The sequence below is a fragment of the Dromiciops gliroides genome, chromosome 3, assembly GCF_019393635.1.
Source record: "Dromiciops gliroides isolate mDroGli1 chromosome 3, mDroGli1.pri, whole genome shotgun sequence".
Taxonomy (NCBI): domain Eukaryota; kingdom Metazoa; phylum Chordata; class Mammalia; order Microbiotheria; family Microbiotheriidae; genus Dromiciops; species Dromiciops gliroides.
The window spans coordinates 588,247,871-588,254,932 of NC_057863.1; the positions used below are offsets into that span (position 1 = coordinate 588,247,871).

Sequence of the window (7,062 nt, forward strand, 5' to 3'; positions counted from 1 at the left end):
TCAAGAGCAAATGTAGAAGGGTTAATCTGGGCAATAAGAAGGGCCACTTCATTAACAGAAACTAAAGGAAAGAAGGAGAGAGTAGAGGATGATGACAAGAGATTTTGAGATGAAGAAACGGGAAGAAAATGGAGTTCATGACAAATTACCTTAATTTTCTCAGTAAAGTAAGAGACAAGGTCTTCAGCCAAGAAGGTGAGAGGAGGCAGGAATTGGGTAGGCTTGAGGAGAAAAGAGTTGGAATATCTTTCGTGGTGAATGAAATAGGAAACCAAGTACTGAGGAATAATAGGATTGCCTTGGAACAGTGAGGGCTCAGTTAAGGTTAGATAAATGAATTTGTAGTGTGCACAGTCATCATAATGGTGACTTACTCCTCCTTTATTCAGAATGAGCTTTTCCTAGTGATGAATGCTAAAGACAATTTAAAAAGAGGAAATTGGGTTTAGGCTTTGGTTTGGGGGTGGATTTTTTTTTGCTATATTGCAAATAATTTTTTCCGTAGAAAACATCCATAAAATTATTATGATAATAGAATAATATTCTCCCCTACAATATACTATCAATAAATAACAGTAGAGCCATCAAACTTGAACCCTAACAAGACTGTATTGATGATACTTGTAGAGGAGATGGTATTAAAGAAGGGAAAACTGGAAGGAAACATTTATTAAGTGCCTACTATGTAAAAGGTACTATGCTAAGTGCTTTACAAATATCATCTTATTTGCTAAAGAAAACATGAGATGGAACCAATTGTACATAAATGTGGTCCTTTCAGGAAATGACACAATTGTGAAAGCACTGAGGGATGGATACAGAGTATACGAAGGAGACAATACCTAAGGTGTGGAATAAATCTTGAACTTTGTTAATTTTTTTTTAAAAAGCAACTGAGATAATATCAATAACTACCAAAAGATATATCTACTCTTCCATTTATCCAAAGTCTATATGTGTTGTCTATATCTGAATGGAGGACACCTAATGAGGATATTAGTATGGGAGAAGCAGAGAGTCACAAGTGCTATTCAATAAATGATCACATCCGTACCATTTCACAACTGATGAAAAGATGTAGAAAAATAAATTCCCAATGTGCTATTATTTGTGGACTACCAAAAAAGCAGTTGATTTATAGAACAAAACTGCTTTATAGTCTTTTTTTCAATAAAGTTTCTCCCATACACCTATTAAAATCATTGAAGATTCCTTGAAAGATATAAAAACAATAACCCTGTTCGGCAACTTTCTAATCATAAAAATCAAGCAAGACATGAAAAAGTGAGATGTATGCCTACCAAAAATGTATGTTCATCACTGTGATGGAAGAGATCCAACAGGGTCCAAGTTGAAGAGGGATTTCTAGTAATGAGTGAGGTACTCCAGATTTATTATGAATTACATTGTGCTGATTTCATCCAGAAAAATAATCACACATCCCCCCAAAAAAATTTTGACCTGATCATCTACAAAGGAAAGATCAAGTAGATAAAGAGTGTCTATTACCCAGATTGTGGCATGTTTGTGTAAGTCTTTCCAGGCATTTCCTGAAATCAGTCTGTCATTTCTTACAGCACAATAATACTCCATGACACTAATATACCACAACTTGTTCAGCCATTCCCCAATTAATGGGCATCCCCTCAATTTACAATTCTTTAAGACCCATCTTTTTGATACCAACATTCTATTTATGTTGCTGTATAGCAGTGAAACATGAAATACAAAGGGCTCCAAAGATTAGACATGAGAAGATTGAATTTATCCTATATTATTTTCTTATTGATCCAATTTACAATTAATTGATTTGGTCCAGTAACTGATTAAGTCATGTCTCCTTTTCTCTGAACTTGGTTCAGAAATTCAACTGGCCCGCAATGGATTAAGTTTAGAAATCTGGCTCTCCTGCTAATCACTAATCTATTCTTGCCTTGAGAAATTTAACTGACTTTAGAGAATATTGTAAAGACAAGGGAGTCTGGCTTGATATCTTAACACCACCAAGCTATCCTTCAAGGATGTCTGATTTGCTGTCCAAAAGTCTGAGCCACTAACTCATACCTGCATTCAAACAATGAGCACTTCTTAGTCTCATGAGAAAAAAAAAAGGGAGAGGGTTATAACTAGCTCCCATTACCAAACTTCCAACCAATCATGTTGTTCCCTGCACCTCAGCTCTGTAACCAGTCATGTTGTCCCCAATCCCATGATGCTATCTACCCTGTTCTGTTCTTTGTTCTCTATTCTCCAAAACCTATAAAATGGGAATTATTCTTCTGCTTGGGGTCTTTGGCATTAATGGACACAATCCACTGAATCATTTATTGACAGGCAGCCTGGCCCTGCTAACACAAGTCACCTTGCTTGGAGAATTGCCTTGGTTTACTCTTTTGTTAAAATTCAAACATGGTGCTCGCTTCGGCAGCACATATACTAAAATTGGAACGATACAGAGAAGATTAGCATGGCCCCTGCGCAAGGATGACACGCAAATTCGTGAAGCGTTCCATATTTTTGGGGCAGCTAGGTGGTGCAGTGCATAGAGCACCGGCCCTGGAGTCAGGAATAACTGAGTTCAGATCCGGCCTCAGACACTTGGCACTTGCTGGCTGTGTGACCCTGGGCAAGTCACTTAACCCCAACTGCCTTACCCCCCCCAAATAATAATAATAATAATAATAATAATAATAATAATAATAATAATAATAATAATAAATAAATCCAAACATGACAGACACAAAGAACAATGGAAAGAAACATGGAGAATGCGAGTAGGCAACAATATACAATCTAAGAGGAGCTTCCAAGGATAAGATAAAGGATGTCTTCAGGGAATTGTATGATAGGAAGAGAAATTGGACTATCTCTGTACTAAAGGTAAGGAATGACAGATGGATGACCCTCATGATGTCAGGAGAAGGTAAGGAAAGACTCTAGCACATTGGCTATTCTGACTATGGCAAATTTATGGGAGAACATGGATGAGAGATGCCCAGGTTAGGCAAGCACTTATGGGAGGCAACCTGCATCATTGAAGAGACCACAGATCTATTTTAGTATATAGGGGATGGGAGATGTCAAATAAGAAATAGGACCATTGCTTGAGATCAAGATGATGGTGATAGATGATGAGAAATCCAAAATATGAAATTTTATTTTGCTTGTTTACAACTCTGGTGATGAGAAAAATAATCTTTGGAACTGGAAATACAAGATAAGTGAAAAGGTGGTCAAGAAGCATTGAGTTGGCCTCTGTGAATTGAAGTCATCAGACCTGGATGAATCACACCCAAGATTTCTGAAAGAATTAAAGGTGTGATTTGCTGAGACACTGTCATTGATCCTTGAAACATCTCAATCAATGAGAGAAGAAAAGAAAAGGTTAAATCAATTGTCCTAATATACAAAAACAGGAGAGTAGAATTTTGCAAAGTATAAGCCAGTGAGCTTGATTCCTATTTCTGGCAAAATCCCTGTTTGCAAAGGCCTTGAATCCATGCTATTTGAAGACCAGCTGAAAGAACTGGGAATGGTTAGCCTAGAGTCCAGCTTCTTAAACTGTGGGTTGAATATGCAAAAATTCTGGCAACAGTAAAAGGTTATGTATACCTATTTTATATACCTATATGCCAAGGGTTGCATAAATGTCTCTCAGGCGAAAAGGTGTTGTGAGTGGAAAAAGTTTAAGAAGCCCTGGACTAGAGAAGAAAAGACAGTGAGAACTTGATAGGATCATAGATTCAAAGATGGAAAACACCTTAAAGGTCAATGAGTCCAACTCTCTCATTTTGCAAATGAGGAAACTGAGGCCAAGTTACTTATCCAGGGTCACATAGCTAGGAAGTGTCTGAAATTATATATGACCCCAGGACTTCGTGACTCTACGTCTAGTGCTCTGTCTCCTAAACCTCACTGATCCTCAAGTATATGAATCAGTCTTCAAGCATTTGAACAGCTGTCACACAGAAAAGTGATTAGACTTGTTTTGTCTGATACCAGAGGGCAGAAGTAGCAATAAGGAAAATTTAGGTTCAATGATTGTTGTTCCATTATTTCAGTCATGGCTGACTCTTTGTGACCCCACTTGGGGTTTTCTTAGCAAAGATACTGGAGTGGTTTTCTATTTCCTTCTCCAGCTCATTTTACAGATGAGGAACTGAGGCAAACAGTATTAAAGGACTTGCCCAGGGTCACACAACTAGTGCCTGAAGTTGCATTCAAACTCAGGTCTTTCTAACTGCAGGCCTGGCACCCTATCCTCTGTGCCACCTAGCTACCTTGCTGAGTGGGATATGGTGGACTTGAGTCAGTTCAGACTCTGAGGCTGGGGTCTGGAAAGTGCCCAGCCCCCAGTACCTGTTATTGTTATACCATTCTATCCATATTCTATCTCGTTGCTAAAACACACCCCACCCTTGTTCTTTGGCCAAGCAGGAGAGCTATCTCCTGTTAGCGCAGACCCACCCTGATACTACCTCTCCCTTCTTGCATTCCTAAGCCCTAGCTCCTGGTACCATCTCTCCCTTCTTCCCCCTTGCCCCCTCCTTACATGGGTGGAGTGGTTTCACCCTTTCCCCCTCCCCTTCCCCCAGCTCTTGGACCTAGCTGAGCATGCATCCATACTGTGATCACATGCTGAACATGCATACTGGGTGAGACAGAACTGGATGTTAGATTGTGAGCTCACCCTGTGCACGAGGGGTGCCCCCTCAAACTTGCATAAAAACCCAACTCATGAGCTCATCAGCATGTTCCTCATTCCCTGCATGAGGTCATCCATTCTCATAAGAATGAAATAAATCTGTCTCTGCTTGACTTGGTGGTCTTCTCGAATTATTTGGGTAAACTGAGGCAATTGTCCCCTACACCTCCTAATTATTAGAGTGGTCTAAAAGTGGAATGGACTTACTTAGGAAGCTAGATTGTAGAAGGGACTTCTTGCGATTCAGTGAAAATTCTAGAACATATTATTAAAAGGTTGGATTATGAATACATAGAAGGGAAAGCTGTGATTGATTACAAAAAGATAGTATAGATTCATCAATAACAGGTCACATCAAACTAACCATATTTCTTTTAATAGATCAGCAAATTATACTCTAGCCATAGTATACTTAGATTTCAACCAAACATTTAACAAAGTCGATCATGCCATCCTTGTAGGCAAGATGGAGACATGAGAGCTAGATAATAGTATAACTACCTGGACCCGAAATTGTTTGAATTGCCTGAACCATAAGAGGAAGGGAAGTATATAAGGGATGGCTCATGGAATCTGCCCTTGTCCTTATGTTGTTCAATATTTTATCAGAGATTTGGGTGAAAGCATAGGTGGCACACTTGTCAACTCTTTAGATGACATGAAACTGAAAGAGAGAGCTTAAATGTTTAATGAAAGAGTTGGGATCCAAAAGACCTTGACAGGACAGAGTGATGAACTGAAATGGATAAGAGAATATATTAGGACTAAATATAAAGTTCTACACTTGGACTGAAGAAAAATCAACCTTACAAGTACAACATGGAGGAAATATGGCTAGACAACCAGTCTCATGATAAAGATCTGAGGGCCCTAGTGGATGGAAAGCTCAGTACTGTGTGAATCTGCCATGTGATATGGAAGCCAAAAAGAAAAACCTAATGTTATGCAAGGCCGAATTGAGATGATTGTGCAACCAGGTTAGCCTGAAGTCTTTTTTTCCAGTGACAGGGACACATAGATGGAAATGGCTAGATTGACTGATGAGTCACTTATGAGTCACTCCTAATTATAGCTACTAGCATCCAGAAATTCTTCCACCCCTGGTCCACTTATGATTAGTGCATTTCAAGATGGCTGGAAATATCATGGTATAGTAGAATCTTAGACTTGGAGTCAGGAAGACCCAAGGTCAAGTACCACCTCTAACCTTTTCCATGTGAGCGTGGGTATGTCACTTAATCACTCTGTGCTGTAGATGACTCTCTAAGCCTATAAATTGAAGAGAAGGTGCTGTCTTCCATTGGTAGAAAAAGTTTCCTCATCAAGGACTTCCCTGAAACAATAAAATCACAGGTCTAGTCCCCATCTCCATCCTACCTGCTTCACAGAGTTGTTGTGAGACCCAAATGGGATAATGCCAGAACTAACCCATTTGGTTGGGGCTGGTAGGGAAACTAGGTAGTGCAGTGGAGAGAGAAAAACCTGAATTCAAATCTGATCAAAGACCCTAACTAATAAGAGACCCTGGACAATTCACTTGGCCTCTATATGCCTCTGTTTCCTTGATTATAAAATAGGGGTTATAACAGCACCTACTTCACAAAATTGCTGTGAAGACAACATATCATCATGTGTTCAATCATTTCCATTGTGTCTGACTCTTTGTGACCCCACGAAGAGTCAGACATGACTGATATGACCATATATACTTCACATCAAATGAAATATTTTTTAAATGCTTAGCACAGTGCCTGGCACATAGTAGGTCTTATATAAATGTTAGCTATTATAATAATAATTGTTATTATTATGAGTTCCTTCATCTCTTAGAACCCAAACCAATTATTAAGACCATCTTATAGCAGTATGTTTCACTCCATCCCTATAGCAGAGATTGAGTGAAACATACATCGTCAATATCTTTTGTCTATTAAATAAATTTGTAGATAATCAAGGTGATAATACACAGGCCTCTGTGCCTCAGTATAAAAGGTCCCCAACCAGGAATGTACTCACTCCTCACCTACTCCCTTAGAGAACCCCTGGCCTCTTCCAATGCCTTGCTTAGTTGTTACCTCCTCTATGAAACCTAACCTGATCCTTCCCTCCCACCCTGAGTTATTAACATTGCTTAACTACTTTATATTATTGTGCAACTATTTTTGGATTTATTTGTATATCCTGTGCAAGCTTCCCAAGGGTAGTGACTTTTGGGGATTTGTCTTTCTGTTTCCAAGTTCTACCATAGTGACTTGCATAAGGTACGTGCTTAAAAAAAAAAAACTTTGCAAAACTGAATGGAATTAGAAATAGATTTGGAATTGAATTGAACTGAATTGGAATTAGGATGGAATGGA

At 38.9% G+C, this 7,062-nt stretch overlaps 1 non-coding gene across 1 annotated transcript; it reads left to right on the forward strand.

Moving 5' to 3' along the window:
• The first annotated feature begins 2,412 nt into the window (after positions 1-2,412).
• Positions 2,413-2,519, forward strand: LOC122752039. The gene has a single exon (XR_006355844.1). It is a non-coding gene; the product is annotated as a U6 spliceosomal RNA (small nuclear RNA).
• The last annotated feature ends 4,543 nt before the right edge of the window (positions 2,520-7,062 follow it).